General features: G+C 39.1%; 1 protein-coding gene across 1 annotated transcript in view; it reads left to right on the top strand.

Annotated features, from left to right (window-relative positions):
* The first annotated feature begins 170 nt into the window (after positions 1-170).
* plxna1a (plexin A1a) overlaps positions 171-22,820 on the top strand; it is a 259,133-nt gene continuing 236,483 nt past the window's right edge. The window contains exon 1 of the mRNA XM_067445763.1: positions 171-333. The gene's annotated coding sequence lies outside the window, so the exon portion shown is untranslated. The remainder of the gene's footprint in view (positions 334-22,820) is intronic.

Raw genomic sequence — 22,820 nt, 5'->3', positions numbered from 1 at the left:
GTAATAAATGTGCTTGGATACATCGACAGGTGGTGCAACGGACTGGTATTCGAGACTACAGACTGTAGGTTTCGCCTCCAGCGCGCTCAATGTCGCCGCCTGGCTGCGACGCGAGATATACTGTATGTATCAGGCAGCGCGTTCCCCGAGTCTCAAAACGAGGCTGCGTCTCGGTCAGGGCGCGCGGACCGCATTCCTCCTCATTCATGCCGTGCTGAGACTTCACACTCGGAAAGTGCACGCGGAGCTTTACACACTGCTGCCGAGAAAATGTACTCAAGTTTGAGATTTTACGCATGGCGAGGATAATAAACCAAGATATCAAGAGCACAAGTAAGTAACCTCGGTTCTTTACGCACAGGCGTGACTTTTCAATGCAGTTTGTTTGGGGGCAAATGCAGTTTTTTTGAGGGCAGATGCGTGTCGCGCGCTGCTTTCCTCGGCGTTCCCTGTGAATGTATCGATACTTGTTTGCGTCGGAACAGCCGAGGAGTGCGATGTGGACATTTTACATGCGGTTTGACACCTCAGCGTCTATTAACCGACGCATTAAACAAGCGGATATTTGCATTGAGCAGCAGCAGTGGAGGACTAACTTGCTTAGATTCCCTGTGGTTTAATTGCTTTACTGAAATAAGTACCACGCAGGTTTGGGTACAGGGGCGTTCTCTGAGAATATGCTGAATGTAAACGATGAATTTGTTGGATAGCGCAGTTTACCACTGCATATCACACTTTAACTGCATAGCGAGGGGTGTTTTGTGTTTAAATATATAAACCAGGCTCTGCCCAACGCCTCTCAATCCATCAGTCATTTGGTTATTGGATTGTCAGTATCAATGTGACAGTATGTGGGTTGGCTGTCTGTAAAATCTCACCAAGACTGAGTCAGCTGGGAATTCGGGAACATTGGATGTAGGTTACAACTGTTAGGCTGCGTGAAAAGGGCAGAAATCTAAGATTAGACCAATTTCTAATCGCATTTTCACGCATGTAGTCATAGCCTTCACATATAAATCACTATCACATTAATTAAAATCATGTTACATGTATTTTATTAAGATTAAATAACCTATTTTGTGGGTGTCTTTTTTCGCAACGCGGGCAACTGTTTGACAGTCGAAGTGTTGGTGTATGGTTATGTTGTGAATGGAGGATTTGTTCTGCTTCATCTCTTTTTATTATAGCCTACATTGTGACATGTTCTAATGCTTTCAAGAACAAAGAAGTAGACTAGTCCGTGTTTTCTTGCAGTAAGTGAGCTGAAAGATTACGTTTTTACGCGTCCGTTCATAGTGTTCAGTGGCTTGGTTTGTCATGACTGACAAGAGATTAGAAGAGCACGTTTGTTTCGAAAGTAAGTGTGTTGTATGTAAATATTCGTTAAACATGTATTGAAATTTTCTTTTAAAGTTAAGACTGCAACCTCTCAGTCTGTCAGCATAGGACCACTCGTAGCCTACCGGACTCAAAGATTTTCTTGTGGGGAGATAAGCAGACTGTACAAAAGTTACGGTTTTCATAAACACTCATATTCAGTGTAGGTTATATTGAGAGTGGCAAATCGTACCTTTTGGGCAAAACGTGATGACAGCTCCATTCTTGAAGTAGCGCCGACTGTGACGTTATTTGTAATGATGGGTTCTAACTGAACGATTTTGGTTCGTGTACTGTCCTTGTTTTAGTACTTTTGAGAAATAAATATTTAGAAAAACGAATGCGTTTACCTGCCTACAGCAGTCTGCTGACTGACTGATGATAACTTCAGATTTAAACTGAAAAAATAAGGTATAAATAAGAAATAATTTGCATGTTTAAGGTAATTTGCATGTTTCTTTACTCAGACTTGATCTGCAGGAGCAATTAAACGCATTCCATTTACAGGCGCTAAATATGGCATACAAATGTGTTATGAATATAATATTATAATATAATATAATATTATATATAATATAATATTAGGCCTACTGAATAAGAATGCTTACAACAACATAAGCGTCACTGATTTGGAAAAATTGACAATTTGTAGCCTATTTGATTCACTAAAAAGAATCACATAATGCGAGTCAATTTTGGGAATCGCGTTTTTTGATTATCTATAATCCGCAAATAAAAGTTATTAATTCTAAAATGTGCTCTTGGGTCATCAATAACTAAGACCACCCGCCACCTTAAAATGGATTAAAAGTTAACCAGTCTACGTTGCACACTTAAACCAATGGAGTCCTTGGTAGTTTGATGAAGTTTGTGTTATAAAGTGATGTTACAGAATCAATCTCAACGTTATAGGCGTAAATGTCCACCTTTATGTCAAAGCGGTTCGCCTCTGTGACATTGTGGGAAACGAAGTGCGCCATGTCATAATTAATCTCGCTTTGAGTCGTTATGTTCCGCGCACTCGGCCTTTGCCGTGATTGACGGATGTTTTAAATATCCCTGACATCCTCACCTTCGAGCTCGTCAGTGCCTGCCAGCCTCCTCTCGAGTCTTTGCCGGTGTAGAGTGGGCTGTGGGCTGTGTTAAACCTCCGTGCCCAATCTATGAGGCGCCGCTTGCAGACAGAGGCAGTCTTGGCGCCTTTCCCCACACTAAAGAACGTCTGCAGCGTTACAGTACGTCACAATTATAGATTCAGGAGCATGAATTGCATTTATATTGAGGGAGACGGGGCTAGTTGTCACACTTTTTATTCCAGTGAATATTACCTTGGGTAGATTCATTTTTGATGGTCAATATCTGTGTCTGCAAATGTCTTAAAGGGGTAGTTCACCCAAAAATGAAAACCACCCCATAATTTACTCACCATCAAGCAATAGGTGTATTTGGCATTCTTATTTTAAACGAATACAATCGAAGCTATATTAAAACATGTCCTGGCTCTTCCAAGCACTATAATGGCAGTATGGCAGCCCAACATTTGAAGCCCAAATAAGTGTATCCATTATAAAAGTGCTCCACACGGCTCCGGGTGGCTTGAGGGTGAGTGAACAATGGGATCATTTTCACTTTTGGGTGAAATATCCGTTAAAATTCCTTATGGATTTATAAAACATGTGCTGTTGAACACACCCACTCGAGACAACTTGCCCCAATTGTATTTTTATTGCGTTCACTTGTTTACCCAACAACTGTAAAATAAAAAATATCGAAAATTAATAAAAAATATATTTTATTTATATTTATTATATTTTTGGGAGTTTTAAAGTAGGTGTTATAAAGCAAATACAAAACTCTTGACATTTGAATCTTTACTGTGATATTGCCCATGTGACAACTAGTACTAAGGTTAAGGTACCCATACATTGATTACAAAATAAATGAATAATCTTGCCCACAAGCATCTCTCCTTCATATTTCTCAGACTTTTCAGTTTTTCCATTTCATTCTACCTTTTCTTGAAGATTCTCATTAGCTTCTTGTCTTTTTAGTTTCCTTCAATATCACTTCTAGGACAGACAATGATATCTTTTTGATTGAGTTTATCATAAAACACAAGTTATTTAATTTACTCTTCCAATCCATTATCAGCTCTTTCTGCACCTCAAATCTCTGGAGACGTCAAACTAACACAATAAAGGCAGTCAGGCCTGAAGTGTTTTGAAGCTGACTGTATCAGATCAGAGGAAGAGATAATAAAATTGTTTCTCCCTTCACTTTTTCTTCTAGTATGTACGTTTATATAAGTGCGCGCCAAAGGCTGGCAGATGGTTATCCCACTGAGAAAGAGTGTGATATTTAGATACTTCATGCCATAGGAATATGACAGGAATAGAGATTAGGGTACCGTTTTATATTTGATCAGTCTTATTAGCAGCCTACTCTGTTGTATATTTTAGTGCCTTGTACAAGGTGAAAATAGTGCTGTTGCATCAAATTAATTCTCATTTACTTTTTGTGAGTTATTGTTTGTGTATAACTAGTTCTTTGGCTTGAGCAGGGTTTGGAGATTGAAGGGTCAGGCCATGTTTTGTTTGTCATGGCCGTCGTCCAGAGGAGATGCAGCTTTTCCCGCTCCCTCAACAGACTGGAGGTCTCAGCTGGGAACCTCAGTGTAGGATCAGTGCCACTCATGATGTCAGGACAGCAATGATGAGCTCTCATTCTTCTTGTGTTTTCCAGCCCTCTTTCTTTTAAACCGCACAACTGATTTAGGAGGAACAAAAATTCCATCCCAACCTTTGTTTTGAGCTGCCGTATTTCGTTTTGCTGTCAAAGTATGCGGCCGGTAGTGAGATTAGAAGCTTTCTCATGTTGATCAATGAAGCTTGGCCATGACCAGGAGTATCTCATTCCAGAATATATGATTCAGCAGTGTATAATTCAACTGACGAATGGTATTACATGGCACCTTATTCTAGGAATAGATAAGTGATGTGTTTGTGATGGAGAGAGTGCATCCGTATTTGTTTGCGACCAAACTGTTTTCGCTAAAGAACTAACCATCTGTGTCTTAACCAGTTCCAGGAGGAGTTTACTTCAGCTATTCGACTAGAGCTTGAAACTCCAAGTGTGACCTTTAACCTCACTGTCAGGTCACATACCATTGTGAAAGAAAGTGTCAAGGGCCCTCGAATGAGCTTTTGCAGCCTTCACCCCTCTTGGATCGGCCCCTGACCCCTTATGCAAATTGAACATTACATCATTTAGCATTATTAGTGATACATGCTGTTAGATTTAAATTACACCGTCTGGGACCGTTAATGTACGTCAATACCAGTCAGTGGTGTGGATTTCTCTTTTGGGACAGGGTGTGGGGGGGGACCTTTCCACTCACCTCTCCTTTCTAGTTTCCAGGACAGCGCATCTATCCCTCAGCCTTATCGGGGCTTGGATCCGATCAATGCTATCTGCCATCTGCTTGCAGACTACAGCTTTACCACCACCCTCTGCGGAGTTTTCTATGGCCCTTACAACTGATCCTGGATAGCATTGTCATGACACTCACAATGTATTATGTTAAGCATAGGGTAGGTTTCACTGATGCCAAACCAGCTGTTAAGGGTATTATTAACTGGTGCCGTAGTGTTTTTCCTTTTCGCTCGCCTGTTTTGTATCGAGAAAGGCTTTGGGGCTCTTATAATGGAAGTCACAGACTGGCAGCATCTCAGAGCCATATTTCTTTTTGCTGTATTCAAATGCATCCCTTCAGGTCTGGTTTGAATCTTGTGTTTATTTACCCCTTCTGATGAAAGTGACTCTGGAAGCTTCGCTATAGGCAACATGAAATCAGTAATACGAATAGCCATGTGCATTTATAAGGGTTTCCAAGTGTAAATAAGTACATTTGGGCTGTGTGTGCAAAATCTGTTTTCCACCTTTCTGTTCATTGTGGTCTAAGCAGGTTTACTCTTTGTGATTCCTCCTTATGGTATAAGCAGTGTGAACTCAATAATAGACTATTTACTGTCTGGTTCATTTCATTTGGCAGCCGTCTCTCCTTGGATTCTGCCGCTGAAGCACTTCCTCAGGCAGTTGTGGTTTGTGTACTGAAAGCCAGTTAAATAATGCACGATCTCTAGACTGGCCATGTAAGTAAGACTAAAAGTGATGGGGCCCAAGGGGACGTCCCTCTCCGAGGACCACAGATGCTCGAAAAGTCCTTTCAAGAGGTCAACAGTAGCCACATAGGTGCGTTTTCAATGTGTGAGAAACTGGATAGTATGTGCAGTTTATAATACGGCGCTCTGTGGAGTTGTTTCAGCAAATCGATAAATGGATAAAGCTAGCTCTTGATAGATTGATAGATGTAATATGTTATGATATTGAATTGGTTTTAATAAGAGCGTTGAGCTTGTTAAGTCAAGGTCCTGGTGTTCAGTCGCCTCTTAATTAATATCTCATTAAAAGACGGCGTGTATTGATCTTTCTCAATAATGTTCAACCTTTAATACAGCCAGAATGGATTTAGATAGTTGACCTCATAATCTCAACTGTTTTCGCTTGTGGTTCATTCTGGCATTATAGATCGGGAACTTTGCTTTGTAATTTTGGCTGCTGGTGATCTTTGCTTGGCTGGTTTTTGGCTAAAGGCGGGTTTGATTTGGAGCCCGCTTTGTGAGTTGGTTTTCATTCAGGATTAGGTCTAATCCGGGTGAGAGAAACCAGCACATTGGATCTGTTGCGGCAGGCTTATCCGTTGCCTGAGTAACAGAGGACTGTGAAAGGGTTAATTGAAATCCCAAAGCGAGGTGACGTGTCGCCCTAATCCGCACTGCCCCTTGACCTCTAACCTCATGGGGGGTCTTTGACGGGGGACCTCTTGTCACTGCAGGCTTTTTGGAAGCTCAGTAAACTTCTCATTCCATAATGATGCTTCCTGACAGAGGAAGAGCAGAAAGCTCGGAGAACAAATCATTAATCATGTTTCTAGCAGCTAATCATGTTTTTTCAGCAGTCTGAGAGCGAGAAAGTGAAGGAATGGACTGCTTCTTTTTAAGAAGGTGATTATGCCAACAACAACTTTAAAAACTCTGCAAGGGAAAATGAGATGAGTTTCAACGGAAATGAAAGAAAATGTGTTCCCCTATTAGTGTTTGACAGTATAGTCATTTTTGCGGCTTTTGCAAGGTCTGTTTAAAATGGTTAGTGTTGCGAAGTTACTTGCTAGTAGGTGTTTTCACTTAAGCTTATCTGTGCTCCCATTGGCAGATCATGTCCCTGCTTATTTGCATAAACTGACAAAACTCAAAACTCAACTTTGCCAAAATCTTACAGAAAATGAATGACTTTAGGTTGTTTTTATTACTATTGCTGTCAGTGTGAACACACCTTCAGTATGTCTTAGCTCCTCATCTTTCACAACTTGAACTCATGAGTATTGGTTAAAATAAAAATGCACAAGGTGGCAAACTTGTAATAAATCACAAAGGTTAACCCAGCCCTAAAGTCAAAGCCTTTAACCAAACCATGATTGCAATAGGAAAAAAAGCTTTTAGAATTTGTTCATATTACACCTTACACTTTTGCTATTTTGTATGAATTATTACCAGTTGTCTTAAGAGGATTGTCTGGTGCAAATTTTTATTTTTTAGTCTTTTCTTTGAAACATTCTTATTTTTAACTCTTTCCCCAACCATTGACAAAATTCTGGCCTCCGTCGTATGGTAGGGGGCACTATTATGCATTTTGTGGAAGAGTACTGAATCTCCTGATCAAAACACAGGTGAAGAAGAAGCAGAGACATGCCATAGCATATGTAATTATCAACATTAAACAGCATATAATTTAAAACTGCCTAATATTACTGAATGAAATGTGGACACAGCACGAGCTAAGGGATTGTGCAAGCATTAAGGTTGTTGATGGGCTTGATCTACTCCATCTGTGTTTTGATCATCATTCTGAATTGGATCCAGATGTAGTCTTTGACAAAAACACGACTTTTCTCAGATTTTTGCTCAATGTTGCTTTTTTTAATGAAGCATACCCACATTTATGTGTTGATTAAAAAGAATGAATGAAGCTATATAATGTTTATGTTTATTCTTTTTTTGAATTTGCATGTTCAGATATTCACAATAAAATATTTTGGGGGCCATGAAAATGCTGAAACATTCTGGCAGGGAATGAGTTAATTTCTTTCTTTCTTTCTTTCTTTCTTTCTTTCTTTCTTTCTTTCTTTCTTTCTTTCTTTCTTTCTTTCTTTCTTTCTTTCTTTCTTTCTTTCTTTCTTTCTTTCTTTCTTTCTTTCTTTCTTTCTTTCTTTCTTTCTTTCTTTCTTTCTTTCTTTCTTTCTTTCTTTCTTTCTTTCGAGGTTGGTTAAGTTGTATTTGAAACATGGGCCTCTCTGTAGAGCTCTGCTGAACATCAGCAGCCTGATTCCTTTAACATAGCCGGCTGCAGGCATTCTGTCTCCCTGGAAAATCTCCTCTCTCCCTCCCTCCCTCCTGAACACACTCTCTTTGAGTGGCCCGTTCTGGAAATGATTACTCTGCCAGACCAATGAGCAGGCTTTCCTTTGATGGGTCATAAACAGAGGTCGGAGGTCAAATTCCTCTCCCCAGATGGAATTCGCTTGACATGCTTCACTGCAGAGCCCGGAGGTGTCGTGGGGGACGGACTGTACGCGTGTCATCATGCCTTAGTGGGTTAGTGTGAGTGTCTGTGTGCAGGATGCACCAGTAAATCTCATTTGAGATTCTGTTGGGAGAGAGATAATGTGTGATGGTGCCTTTGAAAGTGTGCGTCTATTTGAATGAACGAGGGAGAAGATGGCCTCATGTGTGAGTGTGTGTATTTGAAAGTGTCACTTTGATGGAATGACTAGTAGGCATTCAGCCACAGGGGTGTTGGGGTGTGCGCCTTTACACCTCTCCTGACAACCTGCATTTAACGTGTGTTTAAAGCGGTGTGCGATTCACTGTTTGTGAGCTGTTTTCTTCGCTGCCTCTTGTTGCCTCCCAAAGGAGCTTTTCAATGTATCCAACTTTTCTGACAGCCTATTGCCAGTAAATTCAGATTTTAGCTGGAAAACAGGTTCATAAAATTATACTTGTTTATGCTGAGAAATATTTGTCTCTAGACTGATTGGGCACCATAAAGCACTCAACTGTATCTTTAGTGAGACTGTGTGAACGCATGATGAATACGCAATATGGTGCTCGGTAGAAGTGGGTTCTTCCATGCTATATATGTAATTTCCACTTTTTAAATGTGCAGTTGATGTAACTTTTTGCAGTTGCTTCATGAATAAGTTATTAAAAGATTTAGAGTCTGAAATTTTATGTTGAAGAAAAATATTAAAATATTTATATTTTTCAATATGTCTTAATTTCATCATACAATTATGTGGGAAATATGGAAACAGCTTTTTTGTTTGCCTTTTTTTTAGGCTGCATCCTTAGTATGTGCCCAGATTTGAATAGCACATATATCAAATCAAGCATCTGGCATTTTATCAGTTTAGTTCTATTGTCTTTTAAACCTGAATACATGAATATTCCATAGTACGTCATTTCAAATTTCCTTAAAAAAAAAAAAAAAAAAAAAAATCTCCAAAGCTTGATTTTTGAGCCAATTATTTTTACTACTAAATTTGAATACAAGTTGAACCTTAAATGGATAGTTCACCCAAAAATGAAAATTCTACCATTTACTCACCTTCGGTTCAAGACCTGCATTCATTTATTTTGAATAATTTTGAATAATAACCTGTGGGTAGGGTAACCAAACAGTTGACTTCCAAACCAGACACAAACCCATTAACCTCCATAGTAGGGAACAAATAGTGTGTAATTCAATGGGGCACATCCATTGTTTGGTTACTGATATTCTAAAAAATATCATCTTTTTTGTTACACAGAAGGTTTGGAACAAATTGACGGTGAATAAGTGATGACAGATTTTTTTAGTTTTGGTTGAACTTACCCTTTATAGTCTAAGATGATCTTGAAAAAAAGTTATCTGTCAAAAGTTATGTTTTTCAAAGTATGGTGCAAATGTAGTTATGTCATCAAAACATAGTTTCCTTTACAAACATGAACGTTTTATAACAAATCTTGCTGGTTATTCTCAACTACCTATTTGTAAAGTTGAAGAATATTCAAGTGGTGGTCCTCTTGCATACTAATGGTATAATCCAATTCAATGATGTATGCAAACTATGCTAATAGTGCTACTGCCAGATACAGAGATTGGCTAAATGGATTCAAAAACAGTAAAACTCAACTGTTTAACTCTAAGGGACTTGGAAAATTAGCCTATTTTTTTAAATAGTGGCTGTGTTGATTTTTGTCTAAGATAATCTGTTCCCTAGATATGGCTTTGGTTTTTCAATCCAAGTCTATTGTTTGTTTATTTTATGGATTTTTCCCCCTGCCAGGTTAAACTGTACTCAGATCTGTGCAATTTTACACTAAACAAAAAACCCAAACCCAAAGTATGAACAGTTAGTGATGCATGCCCTACTAATTACTCATATTTTTAGTCTTCCAACCTTCCCTGTGTGTTTGACTCCAGAACAGGGTGGACCATGTCCTTTCTATAGGCTTAAACACCTCTGTTTTGAATATGCAGTAGGACAGCGACATAAGCACATCTTTCCTCCAATCTGCAGCTGTTAGGACTCGAAATCTCTCAGTGGATGAGGGCTTTTGTGAGATGCAGCATATGCTGTTTGGTATAAAAGCTCGGCAGAACGCTCCAGATGATCGCGAGAAGAATGAGCTGTGCTAAGAGCTTGCGAGCCACCAATGCAATATAGATATTTATCTATTTATTTGCTTATTAATGTGCTGCTATCCCAAAACTTAATTTCTTATATGCAAAAATGATTGTGGGTTTTGAATTTGAACAAATAATGGACTAAAAGGATCTATCTCTCTGTTTATTGAAGGGCAAGAGGAAGGAAGAGTAGGTTAATAGCCAGCTTTATTTCCTTGTCCTTGGCAGATGTATTGTTGTGGATGAGATGACGAAAATCTAGCAGCCGTCTTCGTCCGGGTTGCTTTTGTAGCTGCCTCTGGGTCAGTATATAATTGAGAGTGTGATCCTCTTGAGTTTGGTATTTACAACGGCCGACGATACTGTCCCTTTCACACTTTTGCGCACACACTCTTGGCTCAGATAAGACTAGTCTGTTTTAGCCTCTTGCTTCATAGCTGTTTCCTGCTCTATTCTCATGCTCCTGTGACCCTGTGAGTGATGGCGGTGCAGTGCCTTAATGACCATCAGCAGAGCCGGGCCACCCTCGGCTGTGCCGCTGGCATTAAACCGGGTGTGGGTTTTACGTGCAAGCGGTTTAACATAAGGGCCGCTCAGCAGTCGACTGCCACTGATATCAGTGTGTGTTACCTCAATGATAGCGCACTCCTGTTTACTCATTTGATTGACTTCAGGACAGGTTTGTTTGCCAGGCACGTGTGTGCGCGTGTGCGTGTGTGTTTGTGCACATGTTTGCCGACTGGCCATCCTTAGACAGTTCTTAATGTTTTATAGACTCCAGTGCCATTCTTTACCGTTTCCTGTTGAGCTCCCAATCGTGTCCAGATGAGCCGGTCGCACTAGCAGTGGGGGAAATGCAAACAGGGAAGGAACAATGGTCTAGCCCTTGTGCTGCGATATAGGCCACCAGACTAGGGTAGTGTCCAAACTCTCCTTAGGGGAAAATACACTAGAGCTCTGTAATAAACACTTAAACAAACTGGCTGAGTTAACGCCCTGTGGGCTCTAAATCTAGTCAAGAGGATCCATTATTTTTTCCCAAACTGAGGGTTTGTGAGATTATTATAAAAATTCCAATGCAGAATTAAATGGAATAAATGATTGTTATAAATTACAAATTAAATAAAAAACTCTATTAAAAAAGTTATTTATTACAAATTATTTTCATTTAATTGTACTTTTATTTTGATATTTACTAATATATATATTGTAATATTATGTAATAAATAAAATAAATATTAAATTACAATTCAAAAATAAATTTGGCATTTTATATCATTCATTTTTGTTTTATTTAATGTTACATTTTAATGATTGAATTTAAATTTTAAAAATGTAATTAGATCATTTTAGCAAATATATTTATTAAACAATTATATGAAATTATAATAGTTCAATCATATTCTAATCTTTTTTATAAGATTATGTAAATGTTTGTGACTTTTTTTACAACATTGATTTGATTTTGGGGCGGTACTTCATGCAAATATCAGTGGTTTGAGAAAAACAACAACTAGGAAGCCTGGTTGATTGAATAGTCTAAAACAAAAGTAATTATAAGTAAAGACACGGCCACTTGCGTCAACCTCCCTTCCCACGAGCCGATGTGGATTAAGTGGTTAATTTTTGGGGGGAAATATTATTTTAAAAAATCTCGTCTTACATTAAACTCTCATTATTATAAAAGAATATTGTGAACTCATTATGGGGAGTGATTTACTGATAAAAGCTGTGACTCATTGGTAATGAACGTCATTTGCTCTTGTACACAGATGTGCTGTAGCTGATATTGTGTTTGTTCGTGGTTGTTTATGGTTGCAGTAGTCATTTATTCTTGTTTCCTTTTTTTACTTAATCATCTGGCATAGGACTTTGCTTTTATGCTTGTGCAGATGCTTTGCTCTTCTATTTTTTTTTTTTTTTAAATGGGGAAGGATACAACAGTTTTGATTCATCCTAAAATACATTACTTGAAGCAATTGTTTGTGAATTCAATGGCTGTAACTGTAACGCAAGTCAAGCTTTGGTAGTTTAATTTGTAGGAGATCCTGATCTTCAGATATCCACATAACTGCTTTAAGTGATTCTAGAAGTAAGTAGTTTTTGTTTGAACAAAAAAGTCTGGTTTACCAGTTCTGTTTTAGCCTTATCACGAAAAGTCAACTCAACATGATTGATGTTTTTCTTCCCGACATCCTGATCAAATCATAGATATACGTAAGGTATCCCGCTTTGAGCCTCATCAGCCCGTCAGGCTCAAAACGGGACACTTTTCACGAACAGACAGGCCTTGTTGTCTTAAGCACGTTCTGTGGCACCGCGAGGGCTAAACGTGTTTGCAATTACAGCTCACGCTAAACCATAAGGGAAGGTCTCACACTTTAGAAATCATACATTTGACATCTCTGCTTTTCCTCGCTCCCATATAGCCCAATTTTACTCGTAGGTCTCGCTAGTCGGATTCCCCTGTGGTAAACGCAGAGCATAGCTGAAATACCTGCAGCTCTCCCCCCACACCCACCACTAATCAGTACCACATCTACAGACGCTTCCAGCTTTCCAGTGGATCGGTCTCTGATCCTTCGCCCGCGGGGCCCTGACACGTTCTCACACCAACCTCAACCCTTGGCCGGGATGAGCAGGCTCCCCGTCTGCTGCCGAGCCATCGGTCACTGTCATGGCAACACATTCCTGAATTGAAAGAGCTAGAAAGGGGTGAGCGAAAGCTTCAGTGGCTTTTTGCTGCAGCAGAGCCGCGAGTAATATTAATGGCCAAAGGAGCAGTCGGACAGCTGGCGTACTGAGGCTATTCATCATAATTGTCACACTCTGACTGATCAACTCCTTTGTAGGGCTCAGACACTCCCGGGACAAGGTGCCCTAATTGCTGACTTAAGATCAAGTTTCTCGTTCCCCAGGCCTAATTCATAAGCATTATAAACCACAGACTCTCTCATGTGGAAGATCTATATTAAGTTCTAAGGGACATCTTTCACCTTGCTTAATCTTTGCGGTGCTCTTTCATAGTTCTAGTAGGTTTGATAACTGAGTAGGGTTGGTTTTGACTAAAATTTTCATGTGCTTTCTGCTACTGAATGTCTGCTACAGTGTTATGGCAAACGTAATTGCTAAATGTTGTGAGCTTTCTGAATTGAATGTGCCTTCATTGATAATAAATTGAGAACACAGACCAGGTGTTTTCAAACTTTATGATGCATAGGACTCCCAAATATGATGAACCTTTATGAGGGACCCCCTTTCTAAAACCCATATTTTATGTATGAAAAAAACATTTAAACTGTTAGATAAATAGCAACTTAAATTGGCTCTATTGAATGTACAAACCTGAAGAATAACTTTTTTAATGAGAAATAATTTGTATAAGCAACTTTCACAATAACTATGTAAGCTGCTCATGTACTGCAGTAAGAATATCGCCTTACAACCCCACAAAGCAAGATAAAGGGGACTATAGTGAGAAACTCAATAGAAAGATTCAAATCAAACATATACAAATATGGACAACATGGCAATTTGCATCTATTTTACGTTTTTTTATGTAGCACGCATGGTACAAATTTGTATGAAATCGCCTGCTCGTAAAATAGTTACATTTTCTCATGCGATTGGGTTGACATATCTTGGTATTATGTCCTTGCTGGTCTGAATATTGAACTGTTATTTTGAGCTGTTTTTTTTAATGATTAAGTTAGAAAGAACTCATTAGTTATCCATTTGAATCTGAATCTAATGACTTGAGATTCTTGACCACCTTGTTGTAAACCTGTACAACTTCCTTTCTTTCAAATGTTGTGAAAGATAAAAGGGGGATTTTATAAGGGGCCAACCAAGAACTAAAGATACCAGATAGATGACAGGTTGCACTGCTAACATGGCAAATTTGGAGTCTCTAGCTCAATCACTCTAGCGCCAACAACTGTCCAAAGTTCAAAACCTACTTAACTCCTAGATCGTTCGTCCGATTTCTACCAAAATCGAATCTTATCATCTTCAGACTGTAATGTCAAAAATGTATGGTTTTTGTGTTGATAGATGAAACATTTTCATATACTGCAGCAACAAAGTTGAGGCATGGTGCCAAAATGAATCAAAATAAGGCTGTCTCTTTGCAATGCTTTTATATATCAACACCAACATTTGTGTTTTTGTCACCTTACTCGAACCACACCTCATAAATCTGGTTACAGTGCCACCTATTTATTAAACGTGATAAACCATCATTGTTTATTAATGACTGCATTTATGAATTTTCTGCCATTTCCCCCCTAAAATCCATCTTAAAATGTTTTTGAATGCTCAATGTTGCAGTTGGACTAATGCTCATTGGTCTGAATGAGCTCTAAAAAGAGTACTGTCAGTTTATGCAAGCTTTCAGTTCATTAGAATCATCGTTGGTATTGTGAGCAGCAAAACAGAAAGGTCCTACTTTACCTGCTTCGTGCGGGATTCGAACCAGTGTCTCCGGCTTTGGAGGTGGGCCCGCTTAAAAGGGCATCATTCGGTCCGTAGCATCATTCGGCAGTGCGTCTCTTGAGGTCAGTGGAGTGAGTTTTACACGCACAGCTCTTACTGGCCTACATCTTTTACACTCACTCCCCTTAAGCCTCACTCACATTGAGACACATGGCACCAAATGCAACCGGTCCTACTCGACCCTCTCTGAGCGGGATTCGAACCGGTGACGCTTACTAGCTTGCCTCTGTTACACTTATGGGTCCTGCACACTGTGCGATTTTTCAAAATCCTTTGCGAATGTCCCTTGTCAGACTGTACGAACATGATCCCCGTGTCACACTGTAAGATCTCAGTTGTCATTAATGTCAGACTGCACGATAGTTTAGGCGCGCTAAAAACGGACGCGCGCAAGAAATCTCACCCGGAGCTTTATATCATCAATGAATGACGCGTTCAGTGACAGTGAGCTGCATTACACGCGGGACTGAAATGCTGGCAACAAAGAAATTTCTAGCTCTCGTTTTGGTCATAGTTTGTCTTGAAAAACCAAGATATTTGACTGTTGTCGTAGGAGAAGTCACACTGCAGGATTCTGTGCCAAATCTTCTGACACTGCCAGAATTTCGTCTGAGGTCAAATGTGATCGCAGAGCTTATTAATCGGCGGCCGGTGAACATGTCAAACTAACGACCAAAGACGTCAGATTTTAGCCTAGGATCTGAGGAATCTTTTAGGATTTCCTAAATTTGTCTCAGACGGCCAAATCGTGGCCAAAATCGCACGGTGTGCACCCGGCTTTACACATACAACAAGAGGAGATTTTACATTTTTTACACTGGTTATAGTCAGGTAAACAACACGTAGCAGTGTTACATCACCGTTCATTCCTCAAATCTGTGGAAACGCAGCCGTAGAATTGGAACCAGAATCATTAAATTGCTGATTAAACATAAATCATTAAATTCAAATCTGTTAGCATGAGACCACCGCTGTAAGCTTATATGGACAAGAGTGTGTAAAAAGTTTGATTTACATCTATTCTTTGCTCTTTCTATTCCTTTCTCCGAGTCACCAGCAGCTTGCATGTTTAATGAGGAATTTCATTTCTATTAAAGATGCAAATGTAGCCTTTAAAGGAGATTGAGATGCTGGGATGAAGCAAGCATTCAGACGGCTTTATCTCACTGCTCTGTTCATTAGCCGGGTGTAATTGTGTTAGCACAAATGCGTTCGCAGGGAACGCGCATATCTGACTAGAAAGGTCACACAGATGACACAGTGAAGGCGCACACGTGTGCATGAAATCACACTCTGTTTCGTTTCATGCTTGACTTTATGACTCTATCTCTTGATAAGTCTCTTAAAATGAAAGCTCTGCCAAAGATGTTTGTTTGTATGCGTGCATGTGTAGGTGGGTGCAAAGTAATGAGTGAAGTTAGCGAAAGTGTAAAGCTCAGCAGTCAGCACACAAACTCACGGATCCGTGCATGCTTGCAGTGTACGGAGGGATGCGGGCCAGAGAATGGCCGTTGCCCAATGATGCGATCCTGATGGAATGTGCGCTAGCGAGGCCTGCGGAACACCATGAGCTCGGGAGCTACCGTTATGGGATTTGAAGTCTTTATGCCCACTTTTCCCCTGTAGTTTAAAGCATCGCACAGCCGGAATCAGCAAAGCGGTTCACATTCTGATCCTGGCACGAGTATTAGCTTGGCATTTGCCACGGATAATTGTAGCTGGCTTAGAAATTACATCGTAAATCGTAATTGTGGAATCTGCGAAAAAGACACTTTGATTTGCATCCGTGTTTATCATAATGAAGTCGATTGCACAACAGATGAGGGCGAGCTAATGAAAGAGGATAAGATGCGGCCGACGTACTTCTGCGGCGGTCTGAAGGAAATAACCAAACGCTTTCCAGGAGGGAGAAAGCTTTTTATTGATGGCTGAACTTTGAGTCAGCATGTGTTTGTGTGCTTTTATTGGCTCTATGGGAGCTGTAGCCCAGACACTGAGGTGTGGTAATGGACGTGGATCTATTAACACAACCAGAGATGGAACGGGATGTGTCTGTTTGTTGGTGTATTCCTTACAGTCCTTGCATAAACCTTGAACAAGTGTGCATTTATTTGTGTTTGTATACACACCCTCCATGTGAAAATATGCTTATGTGGTCACAACACATGGTTTTTAATAACACAGCAGAAACTACAATTATGTTGTCCAAATTCCTTTAATTGTTAACTATTAATAATAATATATTAATAGTTAACAATATAACAATATATAATAATAATAATATATATAATAATTATATATATATATATATATATATATATATATATATATATATATATATATATATATATATATATATATATATATATATATATATATTCCATAGAATATATTTCCAAAGAAAATAAAGACATTTTCTTTATTTAACCTTTATTATGTTTTATTTGACCTATTGTTTTTATTGTGCTTTATTTACTGTTGGTTATTTTACTTATTTTTTTAAATATCAATAGACATATTTATTTTTTAACTATCAACAACAAAGTGCAGGATCATGGCTGTATGTGTATAGTAAATATTTTACTACTTCACCACAGTCATACTGACCATATGTTTTATTGCATTAATATTTGCATCATTAGAAGCATGTGTTAATCTGTTATGACTAGCTGTCTTGTAGTGTGAGTTTGCATAAATGTGGTCACAGTTATGTCATCTGGGGCAGGGTTAACATGAGTGCATACGTCCGAACTGATACGGTAGCAACATTTACAGCAACGTGAAAAGATCCTGTCATTAAACTTGATGGCTTTTCCCTCTGAGTATCGTGTCTTTTCTCCCAGCTCACAATTTATGCCCACTTATGATTCGGGATGTCTTCTGCTCTGTCTTTACTCCATTTAATAACATAGCAGTTTTTGGATCTTAGGAATGGTGTAAATGAACCTGTACATCATCGTACATACACTGTGTGTCTTTAGAGTTAGTGGTGCTTGCTAAGGCCATTATTATTACTCATACTTCATTTTTCAAAACTCTTAAACCTTAGTTTTAAACCCCTAACTCATCCCACACTTTATTCTAAGGACATGATTTATTTATGAAATGGTGTGGCATGTTGATTTTGATTTTAACTGGTGGACAATACAAAAAAAAGGTGAAAACACTTCCCACTTCTTCTGCTGTTGACCTCAGAGTCCATGCGTCCAATCAAAAGCTACAGTATTTTGGCACACATTTGATTGTCACTTAGTAGAAAATGGCCAAATTAGTCAGGTGCCAGTATAAATATGTGTATGTGAGATGACCCATGCACAAACTATGAACAAAACAAATATGACTTGGACAACAAGGACAAGCATGGTTTGTGCCGAGTGCCGACCACAATGTGTTTTATGAAGTGAATTATTGATGGCCAAAAACCTGAAACTGTTGTAATAGTCTAAAATGGCTTATGCCAAAATTGGCTAGATTGGCTTATGCAGGTCATGGTAATAATAATGCATTTCATTCATTCTCATTGCTACTGTGTTGGGTAGTAAATATCTGGGTCTTTAAGTAAAATCAGCTGTAAACCACTGTTATAATGTGCCATGCAAATCTAGTACCACTTTTTTCTTCCCATAATGCACCTGTTTATATTGGGGTGCGGTTGAACCCGCTGTGCGATGTTGTTGGTGGTTTGGGGGGCGAGGGAGGGGGCAGCTGTCATGGTGTCAGTGGGTCACACGCTAAGGAGTGACGTTATAAAAGGAGGACAGTGTTCTCTGATTCTGGCACATCCACAGTGCAACAGGCCTGCTGCACAATCACCTCCTCAGTGTCCTCTACTCCTGCAGACACCGGGCCCTCCCCGCTGCACGGCCATTAGTCAAACCCAAACAATACCCACCCTCAGCACGAGAGAGCATGGCGTAGAGTTAAAAGACCTGAATGGAGGCGGAGTGCAACTTTCTGTGGTCATTCAAACAGGGCAGGTCTAGTCTGGCAGTATTAGATTAGCAATTAGCAATCAGTGAGAAGCAGAGCAAATGTTTTGTTTGGCGTCCTAGATGCTGTGCATAAGCCATCCCAATGCAATGTTTTTGTCGTATTTGTCAGGGTACAACAGTATTACTCATTATTAAAATTATAACATTATATTTAATAAGAAATATTAAAACTATGTACATTTTCGGAAAAATATGTGAGTGGTGTTTAGCTGTATATAAATTCTTCTAGGACGTTGCTATTCGGCTACTAAAGATTATCATGAGGGAACACCTCACGTGATCTTATGCGGAAGATGCGAAATATAACTGTGTATACATTATTGTGGCTCGCAGGTGACGCTCCTTCGCAATCACGTCCCCGGTCTCACTCGCACCTCCCATGCCCCTCGCTCGTTCACCTCGCCACAATTTTACATATATAAAGATGCTGAATATAAACAAATATATTGTCTGTTCTTCAGAGAACAGAAATGTATCTTAATTTCTGTTAACAGTAGTATGTTAGCTAACGTTAGCCTCAAGGGTTAAAACATGGATATGTAGATGCCACATTCGACGGCTCCAGTCACGTCTGTGCATCCGCCATCTTGGAACCCTCAGCATGTCCTCACTCACAGTAAGCATTACTGTGATTAATCGAGATTTAAATTCCCAAAGAATGGATAATCCTTCACAGGTCAGAATGTGTTGGTTTGGGGTTTTATATGCATGAACTTAATATTACAGGTTTTTCTGCTATGGTAGTTTTTAAATGTCCCGTTAGCTAGCAGACACCTTTGTTTTATTGTATTGTGTACCCATTGGTGTCATTTCAGAGAACTTAGTTGCACATCCCCAGCAATATTAATAGTTATAGCTATATTGTAATGCTTAATACTTAGGGAAAACACCAATAAATTCAGTCATCTTACCTTTAAGGATTTAAGACAAGTTAGAGGTTAATTATTTAAGAATATTCTTATGAGGAATTCAAACTCTTCTTAAAGGGATAGTTCATCCTAAAATGCAAAACCTTCCTTCACCTTTAGAACACAAATTAAGATCATTTGAATGAAATCCGAGAACTTTCTGCCCCTCCATTGAAAACCTAAGCAACTACAACTTTCAAGACCTAGAAAGGTAGTAAAGACATCATTAAATAATCCATATGATTTGTAATCCATATGACGTATGAGTGATTTTACTATTTCTTCAAACTATGTGAGTGCTTTGGTTTCAGAAAACCCCCTGAAACAAAACATAATTTACAAAGTTGTTACGTTTTTTTTTTGGCTTCATAAAATAACCACATGGAGTCACATGGATTACTTTAATGATGTCTTTACTATCTTTCTGGGCCTTGAATTTTTCAATGGAGTGTAGAAAGCTCCATTTTATCAAAATATCTTCATTTGTGTTCCGAAGATGAAGGACAATCGTACAGGTTTGGTACAACATGAGGGTGAGTAATGAATGACAGAGATGACATTTTTGGGTGAACTAAACTTTTTAAGCTTTGCCTTAATCTTCTTTTCTTACAATTATTCCAAAACGAAAATTAACATTTTCTTAATTCTATTCTCAGTAAAATAGCTGTTTAGAAGAATTTCAATTATTTCCATACCTACATTTATTTCCTGCTAAATATTTGGCCTCCCTTGTTAAATCTGTTGCAACTGCAGTTTCTTGTCATCAACTTTAACTGGAACATTTACTATTTGGCTGTTTTTGCCTTTTAGAATATGTGTGCATTAGGCTAAGCTAAGGAACTGCAGAAATTGCAGTCCTTGTCCCCTTTTAACCACCATTGTTGCTGTCAGCTCTTTATTTCACCTCTCTGGCATGAAGGAGTTATTTCCACAGCCAGGCCCGCTGCTTCCTCTAAATCGTCGTCCGCACAACATTCGCACAGTCTGTGATTTAGCATTGCAGCATTCACACTGAAAATTGGCCATCTAGACTGAAACAAACTTGCGTTGCTATATCATCTTTTTAGCTGAATGAGATGACATGTCGTTCCAAGACTCATTTCAAATCATTTCCTGCTGTCGACAAGCCATTGTTTCCTCTATCATCCCTCTGCAATCACAGTTACAGTGTAGCTTTGTTAAAATATCACTTTCAATGGAGGTCTCGCTGGATTGAGTTTATTATTGCTTTTTTAAATTGTAGGCTAAATCGAGGCTGTCTGCTTTTAATATCTTGACTTATATCTATCAAGCATACCAGTGGTGTTTTTTCTTATTTTAGCTTATCAGTAGAGTCTTCCAGTGGTTTGGTTTTTGATATGCCTGGCTTAACAGTAACAATCAAATATTTGTCCTGTACACATTTTTTGTTTTGTGCATGCATTTTTATTACACTAATCTGACATCTTAATTTGATTACATAAATTAGATTTATTATGGATTTCCATGTATTATGCAGTCCAGAATCTGTTTTCCTGTTTAACCACCTGATAATAGTGGTGGTAATTATTTGTAGGTAGGAGGAAGGACTGAACGAGAGAAAGGATGGACAAAAAAAGAAACAGACAGGCAGAATTAATGAATGACAAACAGAAAGAGCGTAAGACAGTCAGAATAAAGATTTCAAGACAAAAAGACAGACAGACAGACAGAAGCAGAATAATAAAGAAAGTCCAGCCTCTCTCTCTCTCTCTCTCTCTCTCTCTCTCTCTCTCTCTCTCTCTCTCTCTCTCTCTCTCTCTCTCTCTCTCTCTCTCTCTCTCTCTCTCTCTCTCTCTCTCTCTCTCTCTCTCTCTCTCTCTCTCTCTCTCTCTCTCTGTGTGTTTGTGGATTAAGGCCTCTATGTATTGATGTATGTGAGTGGGTCTGCGTGCTTGTAATAGAAAGCAGAGCCTGCTATGCAGAGCCTCTCTGGGTGGTTTAGTTGTGGCCATCACAGCCCTGCCTGCCTTCTACCCCACAATGCTCAGCGATGTGACCTCCATGATAAAGAGGCGCTCTGTATAAATTTGCTTAAGTATGAGGTGCCGTTTTCATGGCTTGTGCTGTAATTTATGTGCCACAAGCAATAAATCATCGTGGATACCTTGGTCCCGCCAGCCATTTTCCGAGCCAGGCAGGTTTTGCTATCCTGAAGGTGCCATGCAGCTCCCATACCTCTTCTAATTGATTCATCCAATTTCACCTTTATTCTTGGTGTGGGCCTTTTTGGAGCAAGTGGGTGGGATATCGTAATTGCTCTATCCCACGCAAATAGCATTGCTGTGCAGTATTATAAATTGCAGCACATGTATATATTTTGCTGAATTTTCAGTTTATTATCGTCCACCACCGCCCCACCCCCCAATACACACACACACCCTCTCTTGTTTGTTTCATTTCCTGAGTTAAAATAAGTGGACACTTGGATCTGCGTTTAAGCAGCTTCTGCCTCCTCATTAGCATATCTTTGTCCCAGATAAGTCAAAACTCTTGACGGCTTTGTTTTTTCGATAATGGTTCAGGTGCAGCACTACTAAATTCAATTTTAAGTGTGTTGTGAAGTTATTTAGTTAGTTGCTTGGCTATTTATAGGCAATTTTCTGTGTTTTTTACTGCTGGGAATTAGCTTTGACAGTGTCCCTGTATCACAGAGCCAAAAAGCACCTAGGAGTGCTGACTCTGAGTCAGTTGAGCTGAGAAGAGCTCAGCTGTGATGATCAATACAGAGGAGAGAAATTTGGACCCCTGTCAGCACACCACATTACACAGCAAATACGGTGAAACGGAATAAACTAAAAATGGCTGAAAATCGGACTTGTTTAGAAGACATTCTGTCTGAGTGCCTCCAATTACTCATTGTATTTTTCTTCTTCTTCTTCTTCTTCTTTTTGATTTTTTTCAGTGCCTTAGGGCTGTGCTGTTTTTTTATTTCAATATTGCAAATTGTCTTCTCATAAACTTACTCAGAATCTCTTTTTTGTGATTAAAAAAGCCTGTTACTCTTTTTGTCATTCCAAATTATCTAAAAAAAACTAAACTAAAATGAATAAAACTTTTTGAAAAAGTTTTCCCCCATACTGCAAATGATGTGTCATATTGTCCTACAGCATTGCTCTTAATCTCCAGGCATGGAGAGCCAGTGTCCTGCTGAGTTTAGCTCTAACCCCAAATGAAACATACCTGAACATAGTGTTGTCAAAAGTACAGGCCGCGATACCAAATCAGCACAATAGCCAGTCAGAGG

The sequence above is a fragment of the Pseudorasbora parva genome, chromosome 6, assembly GCF_024679245.1.
Source record: "Pseudorasbora parva isolate DD20220531a chromosome 6, ASM2467924v1, whole genome shotgun sequence".
NCBI lineage: Eukaryota > Metazoa > Chordata > Actinopteri > Cypriniformes > Gobionidae > Pseudorasbora > Pseudorasbora parva.
This window is presented reverse-complemented; position numbering and strand designations above follow the sequence as displayed.